This window comes from Falco cherrug, chromosome 8, assembly GCF_023634085.1.
Source record: "Falco cherrug isolate bFalChe1 chromosome 8, bFalChe1.pri, whole genome shotgun sequence".
NCBI lineage: Eukaryota > Metazoa > Chordata > Aves > Falconiformes > Falconidae > Falco > Falco cherrug.
In genome coordinates, this window is record NC_073704.1 from 1,999,789 (window position 1) to 2,017,089 (window position 17,301).

At 45.2% G+C, this 17,301-nt stretch overlaps 1 non-coding gene across 1 annotated transcript; it reads right to left on the reverse strand.

Moving 5' to 3' along the window:
• Positions 1 to 106: 106 nt before the first annotated feature.
• On the reverse strand, positions 107 to 15,108 carry LOC114016183 (uncharacterized). The gene is made up of 12 exons (XR_008733477.1): positions 14,583 to 15,108; positions 14,310 to 14,488; positions 13,666 to 13,726; positions 13,309 to 13,425; positions 9,091 to 11,847; positions 8,364 to 8,444; positions 7,516 to 7,640; positions 6,779 to 6,950; positions 6,124 to 6,192; positions 5,883 to 6,044; positions 1,643 to 5,539; positions 107 to 930 (listed from the first exon to the last, which is right to left on the reverse strand). It is a non-coding gene; the product is annotated as an uncharacterized LOC114016183 (transcript).
• Positions 15,109 to 17,301: the final 2,193 nt, after the last annotated feature.

Genomic DNA, 17,301 nt, shown 5'->3' on the forward strand with positions numbered 1-17,301 from the left:
AGCCTACTGAACACCTTACAGCAAGAATTAGTGCAATAATATCATACAGCTTATTATTTAACATACCTTGCAAATGGTCTGGGGTTTGTTTCTGACAGTTGAACAGTAGCACATGACGGTGGAAGCATGCTGCTTCCTACCCAGCAAGAGAAGGAGGATGCAACGCTTTAACACAAATTTAAAAAGGTATATAGTTCTATGCATATGATTTTTTATATTTTTATTGATTTTTTTAATTTGAAATTGATATATCTTATGCTCTACAGCAAAATAAGGCTGAAGAATACCTCCCAGCCAGGTAGCTTGCTGAACAGAAACCAAACCGTGCTGTTGCCTCCCAGGTACTCCTGTTACTTGCGGTATCGCAGCCAACTGCCGTTTGCTTGGCCCACTGTTACAGGTATTGCTGTTCTGTGATCATTTCACAGAATTTAAATCAGTGAATAAGAGACAGATCTAATTTTAAAGGCAATTTTATCTCAAATCAAACATTAAATTACTATATATTGCATGTCCACTTCACTAGAGATATGCTGGGCCACAGTGGGAATACAGAGGTGAGAGACTCGTTCCCAGGCAGTCTCGCTAGCTCGCAGAGGGACAGCGTGTTTCACTGTGTTTATGCAGCGCTGCCCTCGCTGTTTCCAAGCCCCGTGCCAAGTTTGCAGCATGGCAAATTAAACAGCCATTTTAGTTGTGTCAGCCAGGGGCGTTCATAAGCTGCAGAAGAACAGAGACGACAAGTCCCTCACCTTTGTTTCACTTCTTGCTCTTTGTGATGCCTCATCACTGGTTTTGTCAAGGTGGCCCAGTGTTTGCTGTGTGAACTGGAGCTGTCTCACAGGATGGTATTGTTGCATCACCTAGGGGTAAAAATTCTTCTGTTGAAGCTCTCCTTAGTCTTTATTGGCCTCTTCACATCTTGTAACCCTGTTGATTTGTTTCTTCTTGCAAGTGACTCCTGTCCCCTCATACAAAAAACATTCATGATGTCCCAGGAAATAACAGCACTTGGCACTGAACTCATGCTTAGAAAGCAGACGCCAGAGGCCCAGTGTGCAGATTCCCTGTGCATTATTCTTTTCCAAAACAGTCTGAAACACTCGGAATCCTATTGCTTGTACATTTTTTTTTTTTTAAATAGTCTTGACATAGAGGAAAGGGATTTTTTAAGAGTTGTCTTAAAAATCGACCACCATCAAGGCATTACCATTCATTACTTTTTTATATAAAAGACTACCTCCAGGCATACTTGAAGTACTGGTCATAAAAGCATCTGACTGTCTTAGAAACCAAATTATACCTCTTCAGTTGTGCTTACCTGATACCAGCACCGACAGGCACAGAAAGCTGTTTGCCATCCATGTTTGCTGAAGGCCACAGGCAGATGGGAGAAACCCAACCTTTCTGCTGCTTAGAAAATTCATTTTTAAATACTGTAAATACTACTGAGAGGCTTAGTGGCTACCGAGCCAGGGGAAAGGCTAGCACTGTAGAGCTCGATTCCTGATCCTGCAGGTGGTGGCAGTGTTACGTTACTGTAACTTTATTGAAATTACTGTTCAAAGAAAGTAAGTTCTTGCCTATGTGTAGTTCCGATGTTTTGAACAGGTGAGCTGCCACGCACCACGCTGTGGCTCACGTTGCAGAGCAGGCTCTGAGCAGACAAACGAGATTCCTCTCGGATGAAAGCTAGTGACAGGATGGCTTCCTGAAGTGCTCCAGTTGCTCGGGAGTCAGCGGGATCACACTGGAGCAAAGCTGAAGTAAAAACCAATCCAAAACATGTCCTGCACATCTGGACCAGCTCTTGGCAGTCTGCCTGTGCCCCACCAAGGGGTACCGCTTGCTGTCACAGGCGTAGCCAAAACTCAGGGTAGCGCTACAGTCAGGGGTTACTGTAGCCCAGCGCCTTCTCACAGCTACACCCTGTCCTGCGGCTTTCCACCCTGCAGCCCAAGCAGGGTTAGAAGCAGCAACACGATCTGCTGCAGCTGGACCAGCCGCCCGCTGCGCACACATACCAGGTGCCATGGCCACGGCCATGTCATCAGCCTTTGCACTTCAATGTATGAAGTAACAGCAGCTGCAGGGCCCGAGAGCGGGGGTGCTGCCGTGGGGCTGGGGACCCCACCGGTGAGGTGTGCCGTGCCTCGCTGCAGAGGGGTGGCCACCATGCCGTTCGTACACATGCAGCTGCCGTATGCTCTGTCCTTTTGCACAGACGAAGGTCACTACCGTTTGTCCCTTGCCAGGCGACCTACTTAAGCGTGCTGTATAAACAAAAGTGTGCGATGGCAAGTGCTGTGTGAGAAGGCGCTTTCCCAGCTGTGATTACAGCCAGAGTTCACAGCAAGCAAAACTGACCGGTTTGCTGAGGGCGCTGCGTGGGCAGAGAGGGCACACACAGCTTTGCGGTGCAGGGGTGGCAGGGACGCCAGTGGGTTTCTGAAGGAGCCAGCTTGGCTGGGACAAACCCAAAGCCACAGTGCACAGCCCTGCTTTTAAGCAGCACAACTGCATGAAGCTCAGGTGTGCGTTAGCTTTAGTAGTGTGCTCAGCCAGCCCTTCTCCCCTAGAACGGACACTTGCTGTGAGGAGGAGCGGCTCAGGCCACCGTGAATTAGCCCAGAGTCCTGCCACGTGAGTTACAGTCTAGGACCAAATTTCTGGAGGAGCAGAACGAGCTAATTGCAGCCCGTCCTCGGGCTACTCAGAGCTCCAGAGGTACGCAAGACTTCCCGCCCTATTAAACAAGTATTGCAAATAACATGTATGGATCCCACAGGAATAAATAGTACCGCTGACCACAGAGGAGTTTGCGAGCAGCTGTGTTGAAGCAGATCAGAGTGCAACACCACCACCTGTACTGATGCTAGGTTGTACTGAAGCCACGTGAAAGAGTAAGCGGTGACGACGGTGAGCTGATCCTTAGCTGAAAAAGCATGAAAACTGCCCGTGTTGTAATCATTTTCAGCGTATTATGATGTAAGTCATCTGCTTCAACTACTCTTTCCCCAGTGGGGTATGTTGAACAAATTCCACTAACTCTTACGAAGGTAAGATGACGTGTGGTATGATATCACACCCCTAATGAATTCCTTATGTGCTCCTCAAGTAGCCCAAGGCTTATGTGCTCTCAGACCCAGGCATCATCTACCATTAGAAGCAGCCAGTCCTGCCACCTCCTCCCCGTCCCAGTCACGTCAGCGCCCAGCCACAGCCACATGACTCAGTCCTCAGTCACTCACCCGACCCCTCTGCAAACCCGCCGGAGGTTTGTTTTGGTAGCACCTGCCAGGCCTTGGACTAAAGCTGGTAAAAGAAAAGTGATGAAAGCAAAGATGTAGCATATCAACAGCACATAGTTTAATAATAAATAAAAATAATGGGTTTGCTGTAAACAGTAGTTTTGTTAATATCAGCCTCACAAGGCAAAGAACGTGGGTCAAAAAGCCAAGGTGAAAGGTGTGTGTTAATTCAAACCAGAGTCCAAGACTGAAGCAGGCACTCGTAGGCCGCAGGCACCTGCTACTTGCACAGACTGACAACTCCCCCCCCCCCCCGCCCCGGGTCAGGGCAGGTGAAGATTCCCCAGCAGCTGGGTGCGGGCGGAGGCTGCTGGGCAGGTGATGCTCTGGGTGGGCTGGGAGCACTGGGCTGAGTGAGCTCATTTCCTGCCCAGCTCACGTGGGGCCCTGGGCTGAGCTGGGCTGCGGGGCCAGCCCTGCTGACCGACCGACCCGGAGCTCCTGCTGCTTCCCCTGGGACAAGATGCAGCGCTCTATGAAGCTGATGACTGTCTGGGGAATCTCTGTCATCACTGAAGAAGAGATTAAAATTTTGGCAGTCTAATACGTACATCTCTAGATGCCAATTACCCAGCTACAGGAGAGCTATCAATTATGGAGAAGGCTGATGCACCTGCGCAGACAAGGTACGCGCGGCTTTTGGAAGGGTATCTGTAAGAGGTATGGGTGAGGGGAAGGAGAACCACTGAGAGAAAGCTGAATGCAGGGAAGAAAATGCACCAGCTATTAGCTTTGAGACCAGTATTTGGTTAACAAGCATCAACAAAACACGAAGTATGCTCAAGAGACCTTTTCTAAGCACGGAACAGCCCCTGTAGTGCTCTTTGTTGCTTAAGTTTGTCCTTTGGCAAAAGAGGAGGAAACAAACTAAACTAGAAGAGGGGTCTGTCTTCCACTCCTGTGTAAGGAAATACAGAAGGAAGTTTAAGAAACTGAAATCCTGACTGATAATGAGCTAGCAAATACTTCTCCCACCTAGTTTCTTTGCTTCCCGCTCTGAAATGAATGTCCTTGCTTTCTTCAGCATTTTGGCTGCTGGTTTTTCACAGTTTCTAACTGGCAGGCTGTGAAACTGCAGACCTGAACCAACAGCAAGCTCCAGGCTGAAGGTGACTAGGCAGCGGGTGCGATTAGAACTGCAGGGAGAGCGGTTAATGCATGCGCTGTTGCAGTTGTGGAGCCCTGTGTGAGAGAGGGCAGCGCAGCATACACCTCAGATGTGTCTGCGGCACACGGGTAGGAGCTCCCCACGACACCCTCTCCCAGCGCTGTTAGAGGGGTGTATGGGGGCGGCACTCACCACAGAGCTGCCCCTCTTAGGGGGTAACAAAGCCAACATGGGTCTCCAGCACAGCATAAACCACAGAGGTATTGGGAAGAAGGCAGGGGGAAATGGATGCCGAGTACCACAAAGCCCTGAGGAAGGTGAGGGAAGACTAATTTTGCCTGAAAAATGCTGTAGAAATACTCCCTTGCTGTTAGTCTCCTCCTAATCCTAGAACGGTACTTGGACTGGTAAGCAGCCTGTGAGACCTCAGGCTGGAACACCTCTATTAGCTTTGTTTTTTAAAAAAATTTATGCTGGTTAATATCCTATATAACATCTAAACCCCTAGATTTTCACCCCAAACTACTATAATCATGCAAACTACAGTAATTTGGACATTGTGATACAGTAGTGCAAGGATGAGGTGATGTAAGGACAAATGACTTTGTTGGGTGGGGTGGGTGGGAAAGAGGTTTTGCGTGATGTTGCATACAGAGTGGCACGAGGGCAGCTGGGGGGGCAGTGTACTTGGCCACAATGCTTTTGGTTAGTTGGTTAGCACAGAGATCCCCAGTCCGATAAAAACAATAGGCTGTGGGGGACAAAAGCTCTTCTTACAAGCCCCACTACGCTGAAGTGAGTCACAGAAAAGATAAAAATTTTATTTTTCTTTTTCTTATTTTAAAAAAAGTATGATAAATGCCACTTAGTAGAAAAGCCCAGGGATGCACCTCACTCTTCAGAAACCTATATCTGAAAAAGGGTTTTTATTGAAAGACATTCTCATTTTTTTATGGAAAGGGTTACTTGGTGCACATGCTGAAATACTATCTTGTTACTTTCAATGAATTATTCTAATGCTAGCTGGTCTCACCTGTACTGACTCCATGCTGGCTTCCTTCAGCTTCTTTTCTGCCTCCTCTGTACAATTCTTCAGATGTTTGACTGTTTTTTCCAGTTCCTAGGTAGAAAAAGAAGCAACGTTAATTTCTATACATTTTTTCATGGCACAAAAAAAATTGCAATGTAACAGAAGGGCTTTCCTATCTTTACTGTAAATTGCTTAGAGTTCTATTATTTAAAAAAACCCATAAAATTCCTGTTTCTCTCCTAATTCAGATATATAGTAAATGTATGTTAAGTTGTCAGTTGGACTTTCTGGAGCAGACACAGTATGATTTATAGGCATATCTTTTGACTGAGTTCATAACGTCTTTCTACCACCTCTTCTACAACTCCATAGATTTTGCACATAAATGCTTCCATGGATGTCTCACCACTTTTTCGTGCTGTTACCACTTTACCTGACATTTGTTTTCCATCTGCTGCCTTCGCCTTCTCTCCACTTCCAGCTGGGTCCCCAGCTGCCTGTTCTGCACTTGCACTTCATGTTGTTTTTTTAACACCACTTGCATCTCGCTCTGCACACTTTTCAACACTGACATACATTTCTGGATGTCGTGTGACTAGAGACGACACAGGAATGAAGTTCCAACAACATTTTAGCAGATCAGTCTCTTCAGGAAACAGCTCAAGAAAGCTCACTTTTTCATAATTTTTTGTCTGATACTCCTCTTCTCTGGCTTCCATTTTTCTCAGTTCAGATTCAATCTCCTGGAAGTTGTTGAGAAAAAAAAAAATAAAAATCAGGATTTTTTCAGGCTACTGGCTGTTATGTGGGAACTATTTCTGCAGATGTCTGCACATAGTGTCCCTATTTCTTGCCCTATGAGACCGAAGTTAAGAACCCACACCCTGGGGCAAGGGGAACAAGCAGGTGGCAGAGTGGCCAAGGAGCCCAGACTCTCATTTAGGATCAGGTACCAGCTGAAGTGTAAGTTCTACAGCTATGAAGGACGGAAAGGGATTCATCGCTACACAAGCAACACTGGACCCCATCAATCAATAGATTGTATCTACAAAACAATAAAGAGGACAAATGCTACTATAAAAATTAATGGGGGGAGGGGGGACAACTCTATGGCATCATGTTTTATATGGTGGGGGGAGGGATGACAGGAGAAGCCACACAATTGCTGCAGCTGCTATCAGTCTATTCATCTGCAGAATTTGAGTCCAGAGTTACTTTTATTTTCAAGTCTAGCTCCACTGCAAAGGATCAACAACAGTCCTACTCAGTAGGAGAAAAAAGGAGTTTCTCAGCTAGGACACCTGCCTTTATTGACAAACGCGTGCATACCTTCACCCTGTCGGTGTTAGCATCACTGTCTGGCTTGAGCTCTTTGGCTTTTTAGCTTTTCCTTGTAACTGGACAAAGACTTTTCCAGCTCTGTTACTTTCTGCTGCAGGTCCCTGTTAGCACCACAAACTTCGACCAGTTTGGAGAAGGATTCTTCAGGGGCTCTCTTTACCTAGAGGAAAAAGTGAGTTCACGTTGTCTGTAAGAATTAGTTCATTCTATACAGCTAATAAGCAGCACACCCAGCTGAAGCTACAGCGCCTGGTGTTTTGACTTTACCACTCTTCTAATAAAACGGGCAAAAAAGTGAATGCTGGGATCTGACTAATACTAAGGTTACGCTGAGCTGCACGATCCAGCCCTCAAGGAACAAAGCAGACTTCCAAACCAGTATTTTATCCTTGGAGATTGCTATACAACCCCAGATGATCCTTTTGAAGTCATTGGAATGACTGATATCAACGCCTTGAGCTTATGTACAATGAGATATATAGTATTGGGGGATACACAGCGGTACTTGAAAAAGTTAAGAGAGCACAGATGGTGCATGGCCACCAAAGTGTCTGCCCACCACATGACAAAATTGTTTGTTGTATACAAGTGATGGACAACTCTATGACGAATGGAAAAGGAGACATTTTTGTCATGAGGTGCTCCTGTTCTGTTGGGAAATCATAAAGCAGACCTCTTTCTCTGGAAATCACCCACTGAAATCTTTTAATTCTATCCTTTTTCACCTCAGCAGATTCTTGACAGGCAGCTTTCCTGTAAGCCTCTTGTTCGGTCAGAAACTGCTTCTTCAAAGACTCTAAGTGTTCCACGTATTCTTTTCTCAGTCTTGGCTTTTTCCATTAACTGTTCCCTGTAAAAAGAAATTAAGTTATTCACATTTATATTTAATATGCTTTATAAATAAGAATAGGGAAGACAATTCCATTGTTAATACTTTTGTCCTGGGTATATACTCTGCACTACTACTGTTTTAAGACTGGAATGTGTTTTCGAATATTTCACGTTCCTTTTATTTAAAAGGAGGTTCCAAATAGTTATACAAGGTAAATAGACTTTTTTGGAAAAAAACACTTTAGGACAACTTCAGAGAATTAAATGGCTAAGCCTGTTTAGACAAAGGACAATGAGGAGATTCAGACTGCATCTACCCTCAGGTTTACTTAATAGCGTTCAGTTTTAGGGGGGGGAATTTAAGCAGCTATCCTACGCTCCCCTTGCTATAGCTACTACAGGCTGCTTCAGCTATCCTCGTGGAAGAGCTGTTTGTAGAAGTGCTGTAATGACCCCGGGGCAGCAGTTCCTCAGTGCAGCGGAGCAGGTTGAGGCATCATGACAGGAGTGAGTGGAAAAGCCCATTTCTATGGCTCCACACGAATGTCACCGTGGCCGTGCCGCTGGTGATCAGCGCTGATAGACAGATGAGTAAAGCCGTGGAGCTCCGATGTCAGCGCAAAGTAATGTTTCCCCTGTCGTGGATCTGTCTTACCTGCTGAGCACCAGCTCAGATGGAAGAGCTGAAACTCTTCCCTTCAATTTCGGTTTGGATCAGCTTGCTCTGCAGGGTATTACTGACCTGCAGAACTTCTTCCAAATGAAGAACAAGCTTCTTGTGCTCTGTTCTAGCACTTTCTAGTGCCTTACAAAGTGGCTCCACCTGTGCAGTAACCACAAATCAGATTTATACTTACCCAAATGAGAAAGCTTAGAAAGGAATACTATTTTTTTCCCTTCCCAGTCTAACAGTGTGTTCATCCGCTGTCTGATTCCTGATGTCCTAAGCACAGGCATATACCTGGGAATCCTTAGAACAGCAATCCACTACTGGCTGGCTTAGGCTGAAGGATCACAACTTCTCATACAGTCACACCTTTCTTGGAGGGGGCAGCAGGGGCAGTTCTTTGCCAATAATGAGTGTGTTTAGGTTGTGAGGTAATCCTTTTCCAACTAAGAATTACAAGCCAACATAAAAACAATTCCTTGGAATTTTTTTCCCCTCCATTCTAATAACAAAAAAGTAAAGGCTATACAAACTTCTGAAATCTCTGTTCATATTATGTATCCAGCTGCAGACTGTAAAACCTTCACCTGTGCCAAGGAATGTTTCTTTGAAGAGGAGATGCTTGCCGCCTTCAACACTTGCATAACTACTTTCCTGCTCCACTGCCAAAAGTTGATAGCGTATTTTCGCCTTGATTCATGTGAATGTGTCACGCTATATTGTATTCAGAAAAAGAAAAGGTACTTGGCTCTACACCAAAAACATAGCGGTGGCTGTTACTACGGAAAAATGTAGCATCTACCTGGCTGCTCTGCTGCCTTCCCATGGCAACCGGTTTGGCCTGGCAATGTTCCAGTTCTAACATCTGTATTTTCTGTTGAGCCTGGCTCCTGGAAATGGAGATTGGATTAAAAGAAAAATCATGCATTAAATCAATTTGTGGACATCTCTTCTGAAGCGGTGACCATCTCAGAGTTCAGTTCTCTACCTTAACCAGATTAAGTTCTGCCCGTCACTGAAGTTAAACTCTTTTGCCTACTTGCCACAAGATGCGCCAGGCCTGCCAAGCGTGCACTTAGCTACAAGAACTCGGTGTACTTGGTCCACTAACACTAAGGATGCTTCAGCGTTGCAGGAAACAACATAGGAAACTTTTCAAACAAACTTGTCCTACAGCTCATTAGCCAGAACCATGGGGAAGATGCCACCTTGCAACTGTATCTGTCTTGACAGACCACAGAAACAATCAGTTCCACTCACATGTCTTTTCTGAGGTTGCTGATTTCAGTGTCCTTGTGTCCCAGCTCAGTCTGTACCGCATCCAGAGCTGCTTGCATCTTCTTATAAGAAGCTAAGACATGCTCCAGCGTGGATCTCGCCTTACTGTTATCATACTTCGCTGCATCCAGCTGGTGCTGCAGGTTTGCCATCTGCAGTACAAGAAATCATTAGGAAAAGGAGCAGGAAAATCAGTCATCTCTTAGAGTCTCTTAAAAGGATTCTTTTATAAGTAACCTGCATGCTTAGTAGTTAGTAGTGCCAAGAGTGCGTAATGGTTCTGAACATGGAAACAGCTTCCTGTAATTATATAACCTTTGTCCTGCCCCTGGTTTAAGCCCAAGCTGAGCGTGGGTGGTGTCCTTGAGGTTTTTTGAGTGTTTCAACCGGTAGTTCCAATGCTTCTTGAACTCCTAGCACCCAGGCTTCAGGAAGTGCTACAGATACAAGAAGCTGGGTTTTCAGTCAAAACCAGTTGTTAATTCTAATGTTTCTTAACCTAAACTTTCATCTATATCTCTTTCAAACAAAAAACAAAAAGGTTTTGATCCCTGTTAATTTTCAGCCATTTCTTCATTGTCATCAATTAGTCAACTGAAATTAACCATCATTCTAATTTGAATTTCATGGTCATAACTCACTGCGTTCAAGTCTCCTTGATTAACCCCAATATACTGTTTGGTTTTCAATGACCTTTGACTGAGAATGTCTATACTATTCTCCAGTTTTTCTCACATGATCTTTATAGCATTTAACAGAATCCTCTGGCTAAACCTAGGTTAATTGTAATTTAATTTTAAATTAAGCATGCCATCATGCCAATCTCCTACACATACCACTTCTGCGACTGCTTAAGCAAATCAAATAACCCTGTCTCTTATTCAGCTGTCTAGTGTGTAAGCAACTGATTTGTCTTGACTATAACCCACAGCCCATATGCAACTTTACGAGTTTTTGTGCATTGACAAAGAACAAGTTACATCCCTGCTCTAACCATACAGATCTAAAAGCAGAAGCATTTTTGTTGGAATTTCAGTCAACCTATCTGTAATAGCTAGCCTCTGATTCTGTTGTGCTGTATAACGTACCGGAAAAAGAGGAAGACAACAAGAGACAATTCACCATGAGCAGGGCAGGGAGGGAATTCTAGCCAAAATATCATGACATCTACGGTATCATCCAAGGATCACTCAAAACTTCCTTCAATTAACAAAGGGAAAAAGCCTTGATCAGCAGGATTATTTGATATAGAAGCAAAGAAAACTTGTACATCTCATTTAAATTTGTCCTTTGCCTATGACTTTGTTCTGAAGGAAAGAATTATTTTGGTATCATTGTCCCCCATTCAGCCAACTCTGCCACAACATGATGACAAGTTTCTCTCCTCTTGCCATGCCTTATGCAGAAATTCCCACTGCCTTTTGTGAGCTTTTTTATGTGAGTTTATTATCGCATGTGTGATCTGCAGAATAACAAACCAAAAATCTGGGAAATGGCAACACTTCTGTAAAAGGAGTAACTAGAAATCTGAAACAGGTCCTGAGGGAAGGATCAACAAGAACAATAATTATGCTAGGATTTGGGCAGTTACTGCGAGCTATTTAGGAATAAGGAACAGACTTTAGGTTAGGAACGTTACCTTTAATTTTGACAATATGGAGCTTCCCCCTACCCTGGAGCGCATTAAATGCCACTCAGCTCCCTTATAAGCAGCTACTTTCACATCAGTAGACCAGGAATCTAAATGAGATCAGCTAGAGGCTTATCCGAGAGGCTTGTCCTTATACTGATGTTTTTTAATCATCTGTAAAAAGACTCAGTACAAATGGGCATTCTACTTGCAAATCAGTTCAGTAATCATGCATTAATGGTTACTTGCTAGATGAAAAGAATTTATGCTGATGGAATCTTTTCATATTATTGTTGTGTATTCATTACCGTGATTACCACTGCTGTCAGTTTCCTCTAGGTTTAGAAGAGCCTTTAGAAACATCACATGCAAACTAAAGGCCTTTAGTAGTTCTCACCTCCCTCCGTTCCCTGTTGGCTGATACACCTGCCACGGGTCTGCGGGACCTCAGTGCTGGTTTCCTCTCACTGTGGAAGCAGTAAGAAGGGCTAAGAAGATACGACGAGCGCCCACTGTCATACCCAGCTCAGCTTTCAGTTGTGTGCACTGTTGCTCCAGTTGGGCAGTTCTGTCCTCCTCCCCTTGCAGCCTCGCTTGGGCAAGCTGGACATCTTTGCGTAACTCTTGGCAGTCCTGCTGTAACATCTGTACCTGCAATGATATCACAGACTATTCTTTAAGAGGCAGAATTCAGTCAGGCAAATCTAACCAAATTTCACAGCTTAAAAAGTTATCTAACTGGAAAAGATATAGCCTGACCAGCTTCTCCTCTCTTTCTGCTTGTCCCAATCTTACGCAGAAGACCTTTACAGCAAGCGACTCCGTTACTATACGTAATGCAGCATATGTGTTCTTATAATCTCTTTACATGGCAGACAGAACCTAATAGGTTTGCACAATTAAAGATTACAGAAAAGATCAAGCTATAGAAGATGAAGGTGAACACAACACTGAAGGCACTTAAGAAGTCTATCTCATGCCATTTTGTGAGGAATCTTTGTTTTCCTGTTAACTAATAAATATACTACAGAGCCAACTATATCCATCAGAAAACGACAGATGAATTCAACTAAGCCTCTGCTTTTCACAAGATGTATAATTCATATAGTTCAATAACGTATCCATCATTTTTCCACTTCTGCTATAGAAGAACACACAAGATGATAAAAGGCATGTAGGTGAAAAATCTACTGATTTCCAACAGAACGTTGTATGTTTCAGGAACCTTGATGGTCATCAGAAAAAAGGGAAAAAAACCAACCCTTAGTTATTCAAGTTTTGATACTTTGCATATTCAAAGTATATACTTTGCATATTTTGATACATATTCATATTCTTTTATCCTTACTGAACTGTTGCTATGAATTCAGAAGTGTTAAAATGACTGCATGTGGCTTGTGCATGTACACCTGCAGAGAGGGAGGTTGGTTTTATTTGAATTACGTGTAAGACAGTTCATTTCTACCATGAACTGTGGCCCCCCCTCACATTCCAAAACAGCTAGATAATACAAATACAGCTGAGAACCAAAATCTAACTTTGTCATCATGACAATTAATACTCCCAGAAGGTTTAAGATCTCAACTGAATGTTTTTCAGAAATTGCATTTTCTATCTATTTATCAGTACCTCAATTCTAAAGAGGCTTGTTTAGCTTGGTGAAGAAGAGGTTAAGGAAGGATCCAGTTGTGTTTGACAAATCTGAGAGGCAGTTACAAAGATTATGAAGTTGAACTCTTTTCAGTCGCATTGAATGATTTAAGAAGGGGCAATGGTGCCAAATGTAAGCTTGGAATGTTCAGATTGGATGCTGGAAGAAAAAAAACTTAACTGGCACATTACTGCAGCACTATAATAAAGTAGCTAAAGCAGCCACGGAATCACAGTCCTTGAACTCTGCTAGACAAATCCACCACTGCCCCAGTCCAGTGCGATACTCCTACTTTGAGCAGGAAGTTTGATTACGCGATCTCTTCTGATCAATGTCGGTACAAAATGTTGCTGGTTTAAAGTTTTTAAACTGATTTCTACGCATGACATCCAAGTCCTCGCTCTTCCTCCCAGCTAAGAAAACAAAAACAGTCAGAAAAGAGGATCCAAAGTTTCTCAAACCTGCTTCTGTTCTGTTTCTAGCATTGGTTCCATGTCCTGTACATGACACATCATAGTTGCTTGGGATTCCTCCAAGGACTGATGCAGGCTGATCTCCTGGGACAGCTGTTGTCTTAGCTAGAAAAAAAATGAACTCTTTCTGACCCAGGTCTAATTAAGTAGATCAAACAAATACTTCCAGATCATATACAAAATATGTGTCTGGATATTTAGTTATGAGCTGGCTGGCAGGTTCCTTTGGGTTGTGCACAATCCAAAATTGCACCCAGAATGTTATTCAAGGATCATCTTCTTCAAATCTTCAAATAAGAGTTGGCAAATTCAGCCTCCTACTAAGCTCCTTGCTGTTGTACTTACCTCCTGCAGTCGACAGTTAATCTTCTGTTTTGCGTTCCTCAGCTGCAATCACTACATCCACCTAAAGAAGATGAAAGCAACAGATATTTTAATTCTTTCATGTTTGTAACTATTACAAAAGCAACAGGTATCATAAAATGTAACTGCCATGCTAACACCCAGAACATGATTTCTATCTCCAGTCTGATGTTCTGTGTTCTGAAGCACTGAATGTAAGCGTGGGAACACTAAGCAGCAATGTGTTCTTTGATACAATTAATGAGAATGAGTGACATACTGCACTGAAGTTTCTTTGGGGAAGATACTAATAAAGTGCAAGAATGAAATACCAGAGAAATGTAACTTCCTGGAAAAGCAGAAAAGCTATTGAGAACTCTGTGCATGAAAGCCAGGATGAACTTAAGCCATAAAGATGAAAGACTTGCAAATCTCAAATACTTTTTATTGCTGATTTCCCATGCATTTTTTTAATTGATGAAAGCACAGATTTTCATTGTCAAAAGTGTTCGATCCTACTGCCAACAATAAATCATAAACTCTTTTTTTCCAGCTCAGTATACTTTCTATTTAACTATGTCTGAGATGAACGTGTTTAAAAACAAGTCTGTTAATCCTTGAAACTATAATAAGATCATCTTTTGTACCTTGGATGCAGTTGTAATCTCCAGAGCTTTACTCAGCCTCTGAACTTCTTCTTTCACTTTTTCTTCAGCCTTTTTCATACTACAAAGGTGTCGGTGCAACTTCATTGCTTCTTGCTGTACAATCTTCATTTCTTGCAAATGCTCCTCGTGGACTGCACTCAGGTGCTGCTCCAGCTGGGCTGCCAAGAAAAAGGCAAAGAACTTCCACTGACAGAAAAAGCATATGGAGGGACAATGAAGGGCGAAGTAATAGGAAAAAACCCTTTTTGCTACCTGCATGCTTTGGATTCAGCTCCTTTTCTGCCTGCAGCTGGAAGATGTTTGCTTGCAGTGGCTGCGCAACGCTCTCTAGGCGACACATGCGCTTCCCCAGCGCGCCGCAGTCCCTCCGCAGCGGGCTTTCTCCGGGCCGGCGCGGGGGCTGGCTGGGTGGCTGGCGGCCGTTCCCGCGGGCCTGGGGCGGAAGGGACGGCGGCTGGAGGGGAGACGCCCGGCGCTGCGCACCCGGCACCGCACCGCCGCGCTACCGGCGCCCTTCGGCCGTGGGGCCGGAGCCCCCCGCGCCCTCGGGCTGCGGCAGCGCCCCCGCCGGCACCGCTCCCCCCGCCGCAGCGCGCGGCTAACGGCGCACGGGCTGAGGGAGATCGAGCACCGGGAGCCCCCCGGGAGGACGGGAGCGCACCCGTACTCGCACCCCTGCCCCTCCCTATCTCAGCCCGCCGTCGCCGAGCGCCTCCAGCTCCGCACCAGCGCGCCGGTTTGCCCCTCCACCGCCCTCATCCGCAGGCGCAGCACCATGAAGGCCCTGACGCTCCCGGGCACGACGGCCGGCCTGGCCATGGCCCCCCGCCCCCGAGGCGTCCCCGCGCCGCACCGGGCCCCTCGCCCCCCCCCCCGCAGGCCCGGCGCGCGCAGGCGCGGTGTCGGGGCACGCTGGGAGCCGTAGTCCCCCCGGCCGCGGGACGCCGGTGGCGGCGGCGGCGACGGGCGGGAGGTGGCGGTGGCGGCCGCCCCGGGCTCTCCTCCTCGTACCAGGGTGCGCGCCAGCCGCTGCCGCTGAGCGGGGTCCGGGGATTTGCACCGGAGAGCCTTCCTCGCACCTCCGCCAGCCACCGGCTGCCGGCGGGGCCGGGCGCTGGGGCAAGGGCAGGCGCTAAGGCAAGGGCGCTGAGGCGAAGCCGGGCGCTGAGGCGAGGGTGATGAGGTGCGGCTGGGCGCTGAGGTGAGGGTGCTGAGGCGCGGCTCGGTGCTGAGGCGAGGGTGCTGAGGTGCGGCTGGGCGCTGAGGAGAAGCCAGGCGCTGAGGCGAGGCATGGGCGCGCTCCTCTCAGGGGGCGGTGGGACCCGGTGGCGTGACGGCTGTCACCCCCATGCCTGTGAAGCGCTTCAGGAGGGCATGGCTGCCTCAGCTACCACTGCTTTCTTCTCACCTCTCACAGTGCAGCACATTTTACAACAGAACACTGAAGTATTTTAGCCTTTGAAGGGGGTTAGGATCAGCTTGCGGGGCATGTAGGCTCAAGCAGGAGCGTGGTAACCCCGAGGGTAACAGTTATCTTTACCCAAGATCAATCTACTGTGTATCAAATGACATGTTCACTTTGGGCCCTTTAAAAAGACCCTTTTAAGGGTCTTTTAATACAGATCAGTAATCTTACTGAGCTACACTGTCTCCACTCTGCATCGGAAGTGCCAGTCTTATACAAAGGTACCGCTTTGGCCTACTGAATTTTATTTTTGTGCAGAGAGGGAAACAGATTTTGTAGCCTCCTGGTTAGAACATACAGCTGTGAAACTGGAAATGTGGTCTCTGAAGCAGGCATCAAATAACATGCTGCAACTCTTCAGCATTAGATATTCTGGGGGCTCAAGCAAAGCTGTTTTAAGATACCTATTGTCGCTTTTGGCAGCTCATCTGGCCTCTAAGAAGCATCTGTGTGTGACTTAACTCTTCCTATGCATTGAACAGGGAACACGAGGACCTGATTCCCAGCTGAGGGTTTCACACAGGATCAAGCACCACAACGCATGCGGTGTGGCAACATCTGAATACCTTTTGGCGACCTCTCACCTGGGCTGAGCTTTGCCTGAAGCTTCTAATATGTTGAGGTAATACGTGTTTTGGGGTGAACTGGTTTGTAGGGCCTGTTAAGATCCTAGTATTTTATATATATCTATATCTGGAAGTGAAAGGTAGATTTTTACAGAATTTTAAATCTATCTGTAGATGGCAGCAGAGAGGAACTGTTATTTGTTGGAACACCTAAACATGGTGACTATGCATTTTATAATTTGTGCAACTGCAGCTAGTGGCTATCCATTACTGCTGAAAATTTTGCATTCTGTTGATGAATATAATTGTTTTGATTTAAGTATCTTTTGGCATGACTTATTTGAAGAGTTTTTTTTTATTTTATTTGAATTGTTGCAGCTTTTCTGAGCAAAGAGGGTGATATTGCAGACAGGGCAACACTGCATTTGAACAGTAATCTGTGTGTGATAAAGATATCCTCAGCTGATGTAAGGATGTTGTTGCTCCACTTGAGAATTTGCTCCAGGAAGCCTTTGCCTGGGGGATGTTGCCAGGAGGCTTGTGAAGAAACATGGGACATAAGGGAATATAAAAATCACTAAGGAAAAAGGAGATTTAAAATGATAAATTAAGTATTAAGCCTCTCAGCTTAGGAAGGGCTGCATAAATAACACTGAATATTAAAAGTAATGTGGCTTTTATTGTATAATTTCTCGATAATTGTTGGTCGTGTACTTAGGCTGTTCTTTAGTCAGATGATATTGATACAATAGCTATGTAGCGATGCCTAGTTCATGCAGTAGAAGAGCATGTGTAGGAAGTGAGAACATAAAAGAACAACCGATATGTAGGTCAAATGGCAACTATATTTCAGATATCCTTTCATGAGCTGAAACAGGGTAATAACATTTGACAAAATGATAGCTAATTCTGAAGGCACTGTATAAATTTTTAAACAAAC